At 35.4% G+C, this 17,539-nt stretch overlaps 13 non-coding genes across 13 annotated transcripts; all 13 read right to left on the reverse strand.

Moving 5' to 3' along the window:
* Positions 1 to 1,035: 1,035 nt before the first annotated feature.
* TRNAS-UGA (transfer RNA serine (anticodon UGA)) lies at positions 1,036 to 1,117 on the reverse strand. Its single transcript has one exon. It is a non-coding gene; the product is annotated as a tRNA-Ser (tRNA).
* Positions 1,118 to 2,197: 1,080 nt separating this feature from the next.
* Positions 2,198 to 2,279, reverse strand: TRNAS-UGA (transfer RNA serine (anticodon UGA)). Its single transcript has one exon. It is a non-coding gene; the product is annotated as a tRNA-Ser (tRNA).
* A 1,080-nt stretch (positions 2,280 to 3,359) lies between these two features.
* Positions 3,360 to 3,441, reverse strand: TRNAS-UGA (transfer RNA serine (anticodon UGA)). The gene has a single exon. It is a non-coding gene; the product is annotated as a tRNA-Ser (tRNA).
* Positions 3,442 to 5,673: 2,232 nt separating this feature from the next.
* Positions 5,674 to 5,755, reverse strand: TRNAS-UGA (transfer RNA serine (anticodon UGA)). Its single transcript has one exon. It is a non-coding gene; the product is annotated as a tRNA-Ser (tRNA).
* Positions 5,756 to 6,835: 1,080 nt separating this feature from the next.
* TRNAS-UGA (transfer RNA serine (anticodon UGA)) lies at positions 6,836 to 6,917 on the reverse strand. The gene has a single exon. It is a non-coding gene; the product is annotated as a tRNA-Ser (tRNA).
* A 1,080-nt stretch (positions 6,918 to 7,997) lies between these two features.
* Positions 7,998 to 8,079, reverse strand: TRNAS-UGA (transfer RNA serine (anticodon UGA)). Its single transcript has one exon. It is a non-coding gene; the product is annotated as a tRNA-Ser (tRNA).
* Positions 8,080 to 9,159: 1,080 nt separating this feature from the next.
* Positions 9,160 to 9,241, reverse strand: TRNAS-UGA (transfer RNA serine (anticodon UGA)). The gene has a single exon. It is a non-coding gene; the product is annotated as a tRNA-Ser (tRNA).
* A 1,080-nt stretch (positions 9,242 to 10,321) lies between these two features.
* On the reverse strand, positions 10,322 to 10,403 carry TRNAS-UGA (transfer RNA serine (anticodon UGA)). The gene has a single exon. It is a non-coding gene; the product is annotated as a tRNA-Ser (tRNA).
* Positions 10,404 to 11,483: 1,080 nt separating this feature from the next.
* On the reverse strand, positions 11,484 to 11,565 carry TRNAS-UGA (transfer RNA serine (anticodon UGA)). Its single transcript has one exon. It is a non-coding gene; the product is annotated as a tRNA-Ser (tRNA).
* Positions 11,566 to 12,645: 1,080 nt separating this feature from the next.
* On the reverse strand, positions 12,646 to 12,727 carry TRNAS-UGA (transfer RNA serine (anticodon UGA)). The gene has a single exon. It is a non-coding gene; the product is annotated as a tRNA-Ser (tRNA).
* Positions 12,728 to 13,811: 1,084 nt separating this feature from the next.
* TRNAS-UGA (transfer RNA serine (anticodon UGA)) lies at positions 13,812 to 13,893 on the reverse strand. Its single transcript has one exon. It is a non-coding gene; the product is annotated as a tRNA-Ser (tRNA).
* Positions 13,894 to 16,124: 2,231 nt separating this feature from the next.
* TRNAS-UGA (transfer RNA serine (anticodon UGA)) lies at positions 16,125 to 16,206 on the reverse strand. The gene has a single exon. It is a non-coding gene; the product is annotated as a tRNA-Ser (tRNA).
* A 1,076-nt stretch (positions 16,207 to 17,282) lies between these two features.
* On the reverse strand, positions 17,283 to 17,368 carry TRNAS-UGA (transfer RNA serine (anticodon UGA)). Its single transcript has one exon. It is a non-coding gene; the product is annotated as a tRNA-Ser (tRNA).
* Positions 17,369 to 17,539: the final 171 nt, after the last annotated feature.

Here is a 17,539-nt window from a genome sequence, read left to right on the forward strand (position 1 = left end):
CTGTTGGCAGAAATATCTGATACATTTTATTTTAATTTGCTTCAATATTAATATGTAAACTTTGTGAAATATAATAGCTAGTATAGTTTAATGTCAAATATAGGTGTCAAGGACTTTTGATCTTGTACTAAATTAATTAGAAATCAAAGCCTTTAACATCACACCATGCCAACACTAGTGCTCATGAACTGTATTGTACATTTTACGGACATTTTATCAAATAATAATCATTTAAAATATATTAGGTTTTTCATTGGTCTATTCCACAGGTTCTCAAACTCGGTTCTCAGAACCCCACACAGTGCATGTTTTGCAGGTCTCCTCGCAGAACCACAAGTAAATAATTAGCTCCACAAGTGGACTTTTTAAAATGTGTCAGTGAGTAATTAATACACCTATGCACCTGCTGGGTTACCTGCAAAACATACACTGTGTGGGGTCCTGAGGACTGAGTTGGAGAACTTATGGTCTATTCCTTAATAAAGTTTGGAATTATAACAACTGACACTGCACAATTAATAGTTTGTTGATTACCAGACATTATTTCTTACCTTTTATTACATCTCTACAGCTGTAAGTCCAGATAGAAAGAATCTGCATGCATAAGTTGCCACTGGGAAACATTTATACAAGGTCACAAGCATGTACACAGAATGCAGGAAGACACTGTCTGAGATTATATGGTTTAAAAAGAAGTCCATTGTAAAACAGGATATATATGTAGGTGTGCTAAGCTGAGATTGAGAACTCAATTCTTAAACATAACATGCTTTGATTCTCTTCATCTTGAATGCATTTTGTTTTTAAACCAGCTTGAAAAGCAAATGGATTTTGAGTCCATCACCTTAACCACTCGGCCACAACTACCTTAATGTTGTTTCATTGACAAGCTGTGTGCAAAATCAATGTTTTCCTTTTTTGGTAGCTTTTACAGTAAGTTAAACTTTGGGAAATGTAAAAGCTACTTTAGTTTCATGGAAAATAAAGTTATCAAGGACAAATGAGCTTAGCTTTCTACATGCATAAAAAGCAGTACGTAGCTGGCAGGATTTGAACCTGCGCGGGGAAACCCCAATGGATTTCAAGTCCATCGCCTTAACCACTCAGCCACAACTACCTGACCTCAATTAGATGGTGCTACTTGGAAATCAAAACATTTTCCCTGTTGGCAGAAATATCTGATACATTTTATTTTAATTTGCTTCAATATTAATATGTAAACTTTGTGAAATATAATAGCTAGTATAGTTTAATGTCAAATATAGGTGTCAAGGACTTTTGATCTTGTACTAAATTAATTAGAAATCAGAGCCTTTAACATCACACCATGCCAACACTAGTGCTCATGAACTGTATTGTACATTTTACGGACATTTTATCAAATAATAATCATTTAAAATATATTAGGTTTTTCATTGGTCTATTCCACAGGTTCTCAAACTCGGTTCTCAGAACCCCACACAGTGCATGTTTTGCAGGTCTCCTCGCAGAACCACAAGTAAATAATTAGCTCCACAAGTGGACTTTTTAAAATGTGTCAGTGAGTAATTAATACACATATGCACCTGCTGGGTTACCTGCAAAACATACACTGTGTGGGGTCCTGAGGACTGAGTTTGAGAATTTATGGTCTATTCCTTAATAAAGTTTGGAATTACAACAACTGACACTGCACAATTAATAGTTTGTTGATAACCAGACATTATTTCTTACCTTTCATTACATCTCTACAGCTGTAAATCCAGATAGAAAGAATCTGCATGCATAAGTTGCCACTGGGAAACATTTATACAAGGTCACAAGCATGTACATAGAATGCAGGAAGACACTGTCTGAGATTATATGGTTTAAAAAGAAGTCCATTGTAAAACAGGATATATATGTAGGTGAGCTAAGCTGAGATTGAGAACTCAATTCTTAAACATAACATGCTTTGATTCTCTTCATCTTGAATGCATTTTGTTTTTAAACCAGCTTGAAAAGCAAATGGATTTTGAGTCCATCACGTTAACCACTCGGCCACAACTACCTTAATGTTGTTTCATTGACAAGCTGTGTGCAAAATCAATGTTTTCCTTTTTTGGTAGCTTTTACAGTAAGTTAAACTTTGGGAAATGTAAAAGCTACTTTAGTTTCATGGAAAATAAAGTTATCAAGGACAAATGAGCTTAGCTTTCTACATGCATAAAAAGCAGTACGTAGCTGGCAGGATTTGAACCTGCGCGGGGAAACCCCAATGGATTTCAAGTCCATCGCCTTAACCACTCGGCCACAACTACCTGACCTCAATTGGATGGTGCTACTTGGAAATCAAAACATTTTTCCTGTTGGCAGAAATATCTGATACATTTTATTTTAATTTGCTTCAATATTAATATGTAAACTTTGTGAAATATAATAGCTAGTATAGTTTAATGTCAAATATAGGTGTCAAGGACTTTTGATCTTGTACTAAATTAATTAGAAATCAGAGCCTTTAACATCACACCATGCCAACACTAGTGCTCATGAACTGTATTGTACATTTTACGGACATTTTATCAAATAATAATCATTTAAAATATATTAGGTTTTTCATTGGTCTATTCCACAGGTTCTCAAACTCGGTTCTCAGAACCCCACACAGTGCATGTTTTGCAGGTCTCCTCGCAGAACCACAAGTAAATAATTAGCTCCACAAGTGGACTTTTTAAAATGTGTCAGTGAGTAATTAATACACCTATGCACCTGCTGGGTTACCTGCAAAACATACACTGTGTGGGGTCCTGAGGACTGAGTTGGAGAACTTATGGTCTATTCCTTAATAAAGTTTGGAATTATAACAACTGACACTGCACAATTAATAGTTTGTTGATTACCAGACATTATTTCTTACCTTTCATTACATCTCTACAGCTGTAAATCCAGATAGAAAGAATCTGCATGCATAAGTTGCCACTGGGAAACATTTATACAAGGTCACAAGCATGTACATAGAATGCAGGAAGACACTGTCTGAGATTATATGGTTTAAAAAGAAGTCCATTGTAAAACAGGATATATATGTAGGTGAGCTAAGCTGAGATTGAGAACTCAATTCTTAAACATAACATGCTTTGATTCTCTTCATCTTGAATGCATTTTGTTTTTAAACCAGCTTGAAAAGCAAATGGAATTTGAGTCCATCACCTTAACCACTCGGCCACAACTACCTTAATGTTGTTTCATTGACAAGCTGTGTGCAAAATCAATGTTTTCCTTTTTTGGTAGCTTTTACAGTAAGTTAAACTTTGGGAAATGTAAAAGCTACTTTAGTTTCATGGAAAATAAAGTTATCAAGGACAAATGAGCTTAGCTTTCTACATGCATAAAAAGCAGTACGTAGCTGACAGGATTTGAACCCGCGCGAGGAAACCCCGATGGATTTCAAGTCCATCACCTTAACCACTCGGCCACAACTACCTGACCTCAATTGGTTGCTGCTACTTGGAAATCAAAACATTTTTCCTGTTGGCAGAAATATCTGATACATTTTATTTTAATTTGCTTCAATATTAATATGTAAACTTTGTGAAATATAATAGCTAGTATAGTTTAATGTCAAATATAGTTGTCAAGGACTTTTGATCTTGTACTAAATTAATTAGAAATCAGAGCCTTTAACATCACACCATGCCAACACTAGTGCTCATGAACTGTATTGTACATTTTACGGACATTTTATCAAATAATAATCATTTAAAATATATTAGGTTTTTCATTGGTCTATTCCACAGGTTCTCAAACTCGGTTCTCAGAACCCCACACAGTGCATGTTTTGCAGGTCTCCTCGCAGAACCACAAGTAAATAATTAGCTCCAAAAGTGGACTTTTTAAAATGTGTCAGTGAGTAATTAATACACCTGTGCACCTGCTGGGTTACTTGCAAAACATACACTGTGTGGGGTCCTGAGAACTGAGTTTGAGAACCTATGGTCCATTCCTTAATAAAGTTTGGAATTATAACAACTGACACTGCACAATTAATAGTTTGTTAATTACCAGACATTATTTCTTACCTTTCATTACATCTCTACAGCTGTAAATCCAGATAGAAAGAATCTGCATGCACAAGTTGCCACTGAGAAGCATTTATACAAGGTCACAAACAAGCATGTACATAGAATGCAGGAAGACACTGTCTGAGATTATATGGTTTAAAAAGAAGTCCATTGTAAAACAGGATATATATGTAGGTGAGCTAAGCTGAGATTGAGAACTCAATTCTTAAACATAACATGCTTTGATTCTCTTCATCTTGAATGCATTTCGTTTTTAAACCAGCTTGAAAAGCAAATGGATTTCGAGTCCATCACCTTAACCACTTGGCCACAACTACCTTAATGTTGTTTCACTGACAAGCTGTGTGCAAAATCAATGTTTTCCTTTTTTGGTAGCTTTTACAGTAAGTTAAACTTTGGGAAATGTAAAAGCTACTTTAGTTTCATGGAAAATAAAGTAATCAAGGACAAATGAGCTTAGCTTTCTACATGCATAAAAAGCAGTACGTAGCTGGCAGGATTTGAACCTGCACGGGGAAACCCCAATGGATTTCAAGTCCATCCCCACAACAACCTGACATCAATTGGATGGTGCTACTTGGAAATAAAAACATTTTTCCTGTTGGCAGAAATATCTGATACATTTTATTTTAATTTGCTTCAATATTAATATGTAAACTTTGTGAAATATAATAGCTAGTATAGTTTAATGTCAAATATAGGTGTCAAGGACTTTTGATCTTGTACTAAATTAATTAGAAATCAGAGCCTTTAACATCACACCATGCCAACACTAGTGCTCATGAACTGTATTGTACATTTTACGGACATTTTATCAAATAATAATCATTTAAAATATATTAGGTTTTTCATTGGTCTATTCCACAGGTTCTCAAACTCGGTTCTCAGAACCCCACACAGTGCATGTTTTGCAGGTCTCCTCGCAGAACCACAAGTAAATAATTAGCTCCACAAGTGGACTTTTTAAAATGTGTCAGTGAGTAATTAATACACATATGCACCTGCTGGGTTACCTGCAAAACATACACTGTGTGGGGTCCTGAGGACTGAGTTTGAGAATTTATGGTCTATTCCTTAATAAAGTTTGGAATTACAACAACTGACACTGCACAATTAATAGTTTGTTGATAACCAGACATTATTTCTTACCTTTCATTACATCTCTACAGCTGTAAATCCAGATAGAAAGAATCTGCATGCATAAGTTGCCACTGGGAAACATTTATACAAGGTCACAAGCATGTACATAGAATGCAGGAAGACACTGTCTGAGATTATATGGTTTAAAAAGAAGTCCATTGTAAAACAGGATATATATGTAGGTGAGCTAAGCTGAGATTGAGAACTCAATTCTTAAACATAACATGCTTTGATTCTCTTCATCTTGAATGCATTTTGTTTTTAAACCAGCTTGAAAAGCAAATGGATTTTGAGTCCATCACGTTAACCACTCGGCCACAACTACCTTAATGTTGTTTCATTGACAAGCTGTGTGCAAAATCAATGTTTTCCTTTTTTGGTAGCTTTTACAGTAAGTTAAACTTTGGGAAATGTAAAAGCTACTTTAGTTTCATGGAAAATAAAGTTATCAAGGACAAATGAGCTTAGCTTTCTACATGCATAAAAAGCAGTACGTAGCTGGCAGGATTTGAACCTGCGCGGGGAAACCCCAATGGATTTCAAGTCCATCGCCTTAACCACTCGGCCACAACTACCTGACCTCAATTGGATGGTGCTACTTGGAAATCAAAACATTTTTCCTGTTGGCAGAAATATCTGATACATTTTATTTTAATTTGCTTCAATATTAATATGTAAACTTTGTGAAATATAATAGCTAGTATAGTTTAATGTCAAATATAGGTGTCAAGGACTTTTGATCTTGTACTAAATTAATTAGAAATCAAAGCCTTTAACATCACACCATGCCAACACTAGTGCTCATGAACTGTATTGTACATTTTACGGACATTTTATCAAATAATAATCATTTAAAATATATTAGGTTTTTCATTGGTCTATTCCACAGGTTCTCAAACTCGGTTCTCAGAACCCCACACAGTGCATGTTTTGCAGGTCTCCTCGCAGAACCACAAGTAAATAATTAGCTCCACAAGTGGACTTTTTAAAATGTGTCAGTGAGTAATTAATACACCTATGCACCTGCTGGGTTACCTGCAAAACATACACTGTGTGGGGTCCTGAGGACTGAGTTGGAGAACTTATGGTCTATTCCTTAATAAAGTTTGGAATTATAACAACTGACACTGCACAATTAATAGTTTGTTGATTACCAGACATTATTTCTTACCTTTTATTACATCTCTACAGCTGTAAGTCCAGATAGAAAGAATCTGCATGCATAAGTTGCCACTGGGAAACATTTATACAAGGTCACAAGCATGTACACAGAATGCAGGAAGACACTGTCTGAGATTATATGGTTTAAAAAGAAGTCCATTGTAAAACAGGATATATATGTAGGTGTGCTAAGCTGAGATTGAGAACTCAATTCTTAAACATAACATGCTTTGATTCTCTTCATCTTGAATGCATTTTGTTTTTAAACCAGCTTGAAAAGCAAATGGATTTTGAGTCCATCACCTTAACCACTCGGCCACAACTACCTTAATGTTGTTTCATTGACAAGCTGTGTGCAAAATCAATGTTTTCCTTTTTTGGTAGCTTTTACAGTAAGTTAAACTTTGGGAAATGTAAAAGCTACTTTAGTTTCATGGAAAATAAAGTTATCAAGGACAAATGAGCTTAGCTTTCTACATGCATAAAAAGCAGTACGTAGCTGGCAGGATTTGAACCTGCGCGGGGAAACCCCAATGGATTTCAAGTCCATCGCCTTAACCACTCAGCCACAACTACCTGACCTCAATTAGATGGTGCTACTTGGAAATCAAAACATTTTCCCTGTTGGCAGAAATATCTGATACATTTTATTTTAATTTGCTTCAATATTAATATGTAAACTTTGTGAAATATAATAGCTAGTATAGTTTAATGTCAAATATAGGTGTCAAGGACTTTTGATCTTGTACTAAATTAATTAGAAATCAGAGCCTTTAACATCACACCATGCCAACACTAGTGCTCATGAACTGTATTGTACATTTTACGGACATTTTATCAAATAATAATCATTTAAAATATATTAGGTTTTTCATTGGTCTATTCCACAGGTTCTCAAACTCGGTTCTCAGAACCCCACACAGTGCATGTTTTGCAGGTCTCCTCGCAGAACCACAAGTAAATAATTAGCTCCACAAGTGGACTTTTTAAAATGTGTCAGTGAGTAATTAATACACATATGCACCTGCTGGGTTACCTGCAAAACATACACTGTGTGGGGTCCTGAGGACTGAGTTTGAGAATTTATGGTCTATTCCTTAATAAAGTTTGGAATTACAACAACTGACACTGCACAATTAATAGTTTGTTGATAACCAGACATTATTTCTTACCTTTCATTACATCTCTACAGCTGTAAATCCAGATAGAAAGAATCTGCATGCATAAGTTGCCACTGGGAAACATTTATACAAGGTCACAAGCATGTACATAGAATGCAGGAAGACACTGTCTGAGATTATATGGTTTAAAAAGAAGTCCATTGTAAAACAGGATATATATGTAGGTGAGCTAAGCTGAGATTGAGAACTCAATTCTTAAACATAACATGCTTTGATTCTCTTCATCTTGAATGCATTTTGTTTTTAAACCAGCTTGAAAAGCAAATGGATTTTGAGTCCATCACGTTAACCACTCGGCCACAACTACCTTAATGTTGTTTCATTGACAAGCTGTGTGCAAAATCAATGTTTTCCTTTTTTGGTAGCTTTTACAGTAAGTTAAACTTTGGGAAATGTAAAAGCTACTTTAGTTTCATGGAAAATAAAGTTATCAAGGACAAATGAGCTTAGCTTTCTACATGCATAAAAAGCAGTACGTAGCTGGCAGGATTTGAACCTGCGCGGGGAAACCCCAATGGATTTCAAGTCCATCGCCTTAACCACTCGGCCACAACTACCTGACCTCAATTGGATGGTGCTACTTGGAAATCAAAACATTTTTCCTGTTGGCAGAAATATCTGATACATTTTATTTTAATTTGCTTCAATATTAATATGTAAACTTTGTGAAATATAATAGCTAGTATAGTTTAATGTCAAATATAGGTGTCAAGGACTTTTGATCTTGTACTAAATTAATTAGAAATCAGAGCCTTTAACATCACACCATGCCAACACTAGTGCTCATGAACTGTATTGTACATTTTACGGACATTTTATCAAATAATAATCATTTAAAATATATTAGGTTTTTCATTGGTCTATTCCACAGGTTCTCAAACTCGGTTCTCAGAACCCCACACAGTGCATGTTTTGCAGGTCTCCTCGCAGAACCACAAGTAAATAATTAGCTCCACAAGTGGACTTTTTAAAATGTGTCAGTGAGTAATTAATACACCTATGCACCTGCTGGGTTATCTGCAAAACATACACTGTGTGGGGTCCTGAGGACTGAGTTGGAGAACTTATGGTCTATTCCTTAATAAAGTTTGGAATTATAACAACTGACACTGCACAATTAATAGTTTGTTGATTACCAGACATTATTTCTTACCTTTCATTACATCTCTACAGCTGTAAATCCAGATAGAAAGAATCTGCATGCATAAGTTGCCACTGGGAAACATTTATACAAGGTCACAAGCATGTACATAGAATGCAGGAAGACACTGTCTGAGATTATATGGTTTAAAAAGAAGTCCATTGTAAAACAGGATATATATGTAGGTGAGCTAAGCTGAGATTGAGAACTCAATTCTTAAACATAACATGCTTTGATTCTCTTCATCTTGAATGCATTTTGTTTTTAAACCAGCTTGAAAAGCAAATGGATTTTGAGTCCATCACGTTAACCACTCGGCCACAACTACCTTAATGTTGTTTCATTGACAAGCTGTGTGCAAAATCAATGTTTTCCTTTTTTGGTAGCTTTTACAGTAAGTTAAACTTTGGGAAATGTAAAAGCTACTTTAGTTTCATGGAAAATAAAGTTATCAAGGACAAATGAGCTTAGCTTTCTACATGCATAAAAAGCAGTACGTAGCTGGCAGGATTTGAACCTGCGCGAGGAAACCCCAATGGATTTCAAGTCCATCGCCTTAACCACTCGGCCACAACTACCTGACCTCAATTGGATGGTGCTACTTGGAAATCAAAACATTTTTCCAGGTGGCAGAAATATCTGATACATTTTATTTTAATTTGCTTCAATATTAATATGTAAACTTTGTGAAATATAATAGCTAGTATAGTTTAATGTCAAATATAGGTGTCAAGGACTTTTGATCCTGTACTAAATTAATTAGAAATCAAAGCCTTTAACATCACACCATGCCAACACTAGTGCTCATGAACTGTATTGTACATTTTATGGACATTTTATCAAATAATAATCATTTAAAATATATTAGGTTTTTCATTGGTCTATTCCACAGGTTCTCAAACTCGGTTCTCAGAACCCCACACAGTGCATGTTTTGCAGGTCTCCTCGCAGAACCACAAGTAAATAATTAGTTTCACAAGTGGACTTTTTAAAATGTGTCAGTGAGTAATTAATACACCTATGCACCTGCTGGGTTACCTGCAAAACATACACTGTGTGGGGTCCTGAGGACTGAGTTGGAGAACTTATGGTCTATTCCTTAATAAAGTTTGGAATTATAACAACTGACACTGCACAATTAATAGTTTGTTGATTACCAGACATTATTTCTTACCTTTCATTACATCTCTACAGCTGTAAGTCCAGATAGAAAGAATCTGCATGCATAAGTTGCCACTGGGAAACATTTATACAAGGTCACAAGCATGTACCTAGAATGCAGGAAGACACTGTCTGAGATTATATGGTTTAAAAAGAAGTCCATTGTAAAACAGGATATATATGTAGGTGAGCTAAGCTGAGATTGAGAACTCAATTCTTAAACATAACATGCTTTGATTCTCTTCATCTTGAATGCATTTTGTTTTTAAACCAGCTTGAAAAGCAAATGGAATTTGAGTCCATCACCTTAACCACTCGGCCACAACTACCTTAATGTTGTTTCATTGACAAGCTGTGTGCAAAATCAATGTTTTCCTTTTTTGGTAGCTTTTACAGTAAGTTAAACTTTGGGAAATGTAAAAGCTACTTTAGTTTCATGGAAAATAAAGTTATCAAGGACAAATGAGCTTAGCTTTCTACATGCATAAAAAGCAGTATGTAGCTGGCAGGATTTGAACCCGCGCGAGGAAACCCCGATGGATTTCAAGTCCATCACCTTAACCACTCGGCCACAACTACCTGACCTCAATTGGTTGCTGCTACTTGGAAATCAAAACATTTTTCCTGTTGGCAGAAATATCTGATACATTTTATTTTAATTTGCTTCAATATTAATATGTAAACTTTGTGAAATATAATAGCTAGTATAGTTTAATGTCAAATATAGTTGTCAAGGACTTTTGATCTTGTACTAAATTAATTAGAAATCAGAGCCTTTAACATCACACCATGCCAACACTAGTGCTCATGAACTGTATTGTACATTTTACGGACATTTTATCAAATAATAATCATTTAAAATATATTAGGTTTTTCATTGGTCTATTCCACAGGTTCTCAAACTCGGTTCTCAGAACCCCACACAGTGCATGTTTTGCAGGTCTCCTCGCAGAACCACAAGTAAATAATTAGCTCCACAAGTGGACTTTTTAAAATGTGTCAGTGAGTAATTAATACACATATGCACCTGCTGGGTTACCTGCAAAACATACACTGTGTGGGGTCCTGAGGACTGAGTTTGAGAATTTATGGTCTATTCCTTAATAAAGTTTGGAATTACAACAACTGACACTGCACAATTAATAGTTTGTTGATAACCAGACATTATTTCTTACCTTTCATTACATCTCTACAGCTGTAAATCCAGATAGAAAGAATCTGCATGCATAAGTTGCCACTGGGAAACATTTATACAAGGTCACAAGCATGTACATAGAATGCAGGAAGACACTGTCTGAGATTATATGGTTTAAAAAGAAGTCCATTGTAAAACAGGATATATATGTAGGTGAGCTAAGCTGAGATTGAGAACTCAATTCTTAAACATAACATGCTTTGATTCTCTTCATCTTGAATGCATTTTGTTTTTAAACCAGCTTGAAAAGCAAATGGATTTTGAGTCCATCACGTTAACCACTCGGCCACAACTACCTTAATGTTGTTTCATTGACAAGCTGTGTGCAAAATCAATGTTTTCCTTTTTTGGTAGCTTTTACAGTAAGTTAAACTTTGGGAAATGTAAAAGCTACTTTAGTTTCATGGAAAATAAAGTTATCAAGGACAAATGAGCTTAGCTTTCTACATGCATAAAAAGCAGTACGTAGCTGGCAAGATTTGAACCTGCGCGGGGAAACCTCAATGGATTTCAAGTCCATCGCCTTAACCACTCGGCCACAACTACCTGACCTCAATTGGATGGTGCTACTTGGAAATCAAAACATTTTTCCTGTTGGCAGAAATATCTGATACATTTTATTTTAATTTGCTTCAATATTAATATGTAAACTTTGTGAAATATAATAGCTAGTATAGTTTAATGTCAAATATAGGTGTCAAGGACTTTTGATCTTGTACTAAATTAATTAGAAATCAGAGCCTTTAACATCACACCATGCCAACACTAGTGCTCATGAACTGTATTGTACATTTTACGGACATTTTATCAAATAATAATCATTTAAAATATATTAGGTTTTTCATTGGTCTATTCCACAGGTTCTCAAACTCGGTTCTCAGAACCCCACACAGTGCATGTTTTGCAGGTCTCCTCGCAGAACCACAAGTAAATAATTAGCTCCACAAGTGGACTTTTTAAAATGTGTCAGTGAGTAATTAATACACATATGCACCTGCTGGGTTACCTGCAAAACATACACTGTGTGGGGTCCAGAGGACAGAGTTGGAGAACTTATGGTCTATTCCTTAATAAAGTTTGGAATTAGAACAACTGACACTGCACAATTAATAGTTTGTTGATTACCAGACATTATTTCTTACCTTTCATTACATCTCTACAGCTGTAAAACCAGATAGAAAGAATCTGCATGCACAAGTTGCCACTGAGAAACATTTATACAAGGTCACAAGCATGTACATAAAATGCAGGAAGACACTGTCTGAGATTATATGGTTTAAAAAGAAGTCCATTGTAAAACAGGATATATATGTAGATGAGCTAAACTGAGATTGAGAACTCAATTCTTAAACATAACATGCTTTGATTCTCTTCATCTTGAATGCATTTCGTTTTTAAACCAGCTTGAAAAGCAAATGGATTTCGAGTCCATCACCTAAACCACTTGGCCACAACTACATTAATGTTGTTTCACTGACAAGCTGTGTGCAAAATCAATGTTTTCCTTTTTTGGTAGCTTTTACAGTAAGTTAAACTTTGGGAAATGTAAAAGCTACTTTAGTCTCATGGAAAATAAAGTTATCAAGGACAAATGAGCTTAGCTTTCTACATGCATAAAAAGCAGTACGTAGCTGGCAGGATTTGAACCTGCGCGGGGAAACCCCAATGGATTTCAAGTCCATCACCTTAACCACTTGGCCACAACTACCTGACCTCAATAGGTTGGTGCTACTTGGAAATCAAAACATTTTTCCTGTTGGCAGAAATATCTGATACATTTTATTTTAATTTGCTTCAATATTAATATGTAAACTTTGTGAAATATAATAGCTAGTATAGTTTAATGTCAAATATAGGTGTCAAGGACTTTTGATCTTGTCCTAAATTAATTAGAAATCAGAGCCTTTAACATCACACCGTGCCAACACTAGTGCTCATGAACTGTATTGTACATTTTACGGACATTTTATCAAATAATAATCATTTAAAATATATTAGGTTTTTCATTGGTCTATTCCACAGGTTCTCAAACTCGGTTCTCAGAACCCCACACAGTGCATGTTTTGCAGGTCTCCTCGCAGAACCACAAGTAAATAATTAGCTCCACAAGTGGACTTTTTAAAATGTGTCAGTGAGTAATTAATACACCTGTGCACCTGCTGGGTTACCTGCAAAACATACACTGTGTGGGGTCCTGAGAACTGAGTTTGAGAACCTATGGTCCATTCCTTAATAAAGTTTGGAATTATAACAACTGACACTGCTCAATTAATAGTTTGTTAATTACCAGACATTTTTTCTTACCTTTCATTACATCTCTACAGCTGTAAATCCAGATAGAAAGAATCTGCATGCACAAGTTGCCACTGAGAAGCATTTATACAAGGTCACAAACAAGCATGTACATAGAATGCAGGAAGACACTGTCTGAGATTATATGGTTTAAAAAGAAGTCCATTGTAAAACAGGATATATATGTAGGTGAGCTAAGCTGAGATTGAGAACTCAATTCTTAAACATAACATGCTTTGATTCTCTTCATCTTGAATGCATTTCGTTTTTAAACCAGCTTGAAAAGCAAATGGATTTCAAGTCCATCACCTTAACCACTTGGCCACAACTACCTTAATGTTGTTTCACTGACAAGCTGTCTGCAAAATCAATGTTTTCCTTTTTTGGTAGCTTTAACAGTAAGTTAAACTTTGGGAAATGTAAAAGCTACTTTAGTCTCATGGAAAATAAAGTTATCAAGGACAAATGAGCTTAGCTTTCTACATGCATAAAAAGCAGTACGTAGCTGGCAGGATTTGAACCTGCACGTGGAAACACCAATGGATTTCAAGTCCATCGCCTTAACCACTCATCCACAACAACCTGACCTCAATTGGATGGTGCTACTTGGAAATCAAAACATTTTTCCCTTTGGCAGAAATATCTGATACATTTTATTTTAATTTGCTTCAATATTAATATGTAAACTTTGTGAAATATAATAGCTAGTATAGTTTAATGTCAAATATAGGTGTCAAGGACTTTTGATCTTGTACTAAATTAATTAGAAATCAAAGCCTTTAACATCACACCATGCCAACACTAGTGCTCATGAACTGTATTGTACATTTTACGGACATTTTATCAAATAATTATCATTTAAAATATATTAGGTTTTTCATTGGTCTATTCCACAGGTTCTCAAACTCGGTTCTCAGAACCCCACACAGTGCATGTTTTGCAGGTCTCCTCGCAGAACCACAAGTAAATAATTAGCTCCACAAGTGGACTTTTTAAAATGTGTCAGTGAGTAATTAATACACCTATGCACCTGCTGGGTTACCTGCAAAACATACACTGTGTGGGGTCCTGAGGACTGAGTTGGAGAACTTATGGTCTATTCCTTAATAAAGTTTGGAATTATAACAACTGACACTGCACAATTAATAGTTTGTTGATTACCAGACATTATTTCTTACCTTTCATTACATCTCTACAGCTGTAAATCCAGATAGAAAGAATCTGCATGCACAAGTTGCCACTGAGAAGCATTTATACAAGGTCACAAACAAGCATGTACATAGAATGCAGGAAGACACTGTCTGAGATTATATGGTTTAAAAAGAAGTCCATTGTAAAACAGGATATATATGTAGGTGAGCTAAGCTGAGATTGAGAACTCAATTCTTAAACATAACATGCTTTGATTCTCTTCATCTTGAATGCATTTCGTTTTTAAACCAGCTTGAAAAGCAAATGGATTTCGAGTCCATCACCTTAACCACTTGGCCACAACTACCTTAATGTTGTTTCACTGACAAGCTGTGTGCAAAATCAATGTTTTCCTTTTTTGGTAGCTTTAACAGTAAGTTAAACTGTGGTAAATGTAAAAGCTACTTTAGTTTCATGGAAAATAAAGTAATCAAGGACAAATGAGCTTAGCTTTCTACATGCATAAAAAGCAGTACGTAGCTGGCAGGATTTGAACCTGCACGGGGAAACCCCAATGGATTTCAAGTCCATCGCCACAACTACCTGACATCAATTGGATGGTGCTACTTGGAAATCAAAACATTTTTCCTGTTGGCAGAAATATCTGATACATTTTATTTTAATTTGCTTCAATATTAATATGTAAACTTTGTGAAATATAATAGCTAGTATAGTTTAATGTCAAATATAGGTGTCAAGGACTTTTGATCTTGTACTAAATTAATTAGAAATCAAAGCCTTTAACATCACACCATGCCAACACTAGTGCTCATGAACTGTATTGTACATTTTACGGACATTTTATCAAATAATAATCATTTAAAATATATTAGGTTTTTCATTGGTCTATTCCACAGGTTCTCAAACTCGGTTCTCAGAACCCCACACAGTGCATGTTTTGCAGGTCTCCTCGCAGAACCACAAGTAAATAATTAGCTCCACAAGTGGACTTTTTAAAATGTGTCAGTGAGTAATTAATACACCTATGCACCTGCTGGGTTACCTGCAAAACATACACTGTGTGGGGTCCTGAGGACTGAGTTGGAGAACTTATGGTCTATTCCTTAATAAAGTTTGGAATTATAACAACTGACACTGCACAATTAATAGTTTGTTGATTACCAGACATTATTTCTTACCTTTTATTACATCTCTACAGCTGTAAGTCCAGATAGAAAGAATCTGCATGCATAAGTTGCCACTGGGAAACATTTATACAAGGTCACAAGCATGTACACAGAATGCAGGAAGACACTGTCTGAGATTATATGGTTTAAAAAGAAGTCCATTGTAAAACAGGATATATATGTAGGTGTGCTAAGCTGAGATTGAGAACTCAATTCTTAAACATAACATGCTTTGATTCTCTTCATCTTGAATGCATTTTGTTTTTAAACCAGCTTGAAAAGCAAATGGATTTTGAGTCCATCACCTTAACCACTCGGCCACAACTACCTTAATGTTGTTTCATTGACAAGCTGTGTGCAAAATCAATGTTTTCCTTTTTTGGTAGCTTTACAGTAAGTTAAACTTTGGGAAATGTAAAAGCTACTTTAGTTTCATGGAAAATAAAGTTATCAAGGACAAATGAGCTTAGCTTTCTACATGCATAAAAAGCAGTACGTAGCTGGCAAGATTTGAACCTGTGCGGGGAAACCCCAATGGATTTCAAGTCCATCGCCTTAACCACTCAGCCACAACTACCTGACCTCAATTGGATGGTGCTACTTGGAAATCAAAACATTTTCCCTGTTGGCAGAAATATCTGATACATTTTATTTTAATTTGCTTCAATATTAATATGTAAACTTTGTGAAATATAATAGCTAGTATAGTTTAATGTCAAATATAGGTGTCAAGGACTTTTGATCTTGTACTAAATTAATTAGAAATCAGAGCCTTTAACATCACACCATGCCAACACTAGTGCTCATGAACTGTATTGTACATTTTACGGACATTTTATCAAATAATAATCATTTAAAATATATTAGGTTTTTCATTGGTCTATTCCACAGGTTCTCAAACTCGGTTCTCAGAACCCCACACAGTGCATGTTTTGCAGGTCTCCTCGCAGAACCACAAGTAAATAATTAGCTCCACAAGTGGACTTTTTAAAATGTGTCAGTGAGTAATTAATACACATATGCACCTGCTGGGTTACCTGCAAAACATACACTGTGTGGGGTCCTGAGGACTGAGTTTGAGAATTTATGGTCTATTCCTTAATAAAGTTTGGAATTACAACAACTGACACTGCACAATTAATAGTTTGTTGATAACCAGACATTATTTCTTACCTTTCATTACATCTCTACAGCTGTAAATCCAGATAGAAAGAATCTGCATGCATAAGTTGCCACTGGGAAACATTTATACAAGGTCACAAGCATGTACATAGAATGCAGGAAGACACTGTCTGAGATTATATGGTTTAAAAAGAAGTCCATTGTAAAACAGGATATATATGTAGGTGTGCTAAGCTGAGATTGAGAACTCAATTCTTAAACATAACATGCTTTGATTCTCTTCATCTTGAATGCATTTTGTTTTTAAACCAGCTTGAAAAGCAAATGGATTTTGAGTCCATCACCTTAACCACTCGGCCACAACTACCTTAATGTTGTTTCATTGACAAGCTGTGTGCAAAATCAATGTTTTCCTTTTTTGGTAGCTTTTACAGTAAGTTAAACTTTGGGAAATGTAAAAGCTACTTTAGTTTCATGGAAAATAAAGTTATCAAGGACAAATGAGCTTAGCTTTCTACATGCATAAAAAGCAGTACCTAGCTGGCAGGATTTGAACCTGCGCGGGGAAACCCCAATGGATTTCAAGTCCATCGCCTTAACCACTCAACCACAACTACCTGACCTCAATTGGATGGTGCTACTTGGAAATCAAAACATTTTCCCTGTTGGCAGAAATATCTGATACATTTTATTTTAATTTGCTTCAATATTAATATGTAAACTTTGTGAAATATAATAGCTAGTATAGTTTAATGTCAAATATAGGTGTCAAGGACTTTTGATCTTGT

Source organism: Pseudophryne corroboree, chromosome 11, assembly GCF_028390025.1.
Source record: "Pseudophryne corroboree isolate aPseCor3 chromosome 11, aPseCor3.hap2, whole genome shotgun sequence".
NCBI lineage: Eukaryota > Metazoa > Chordata > Amphibia > Anura > Myobatrachidae > Pseudophryne > Pseudophryne corroboree.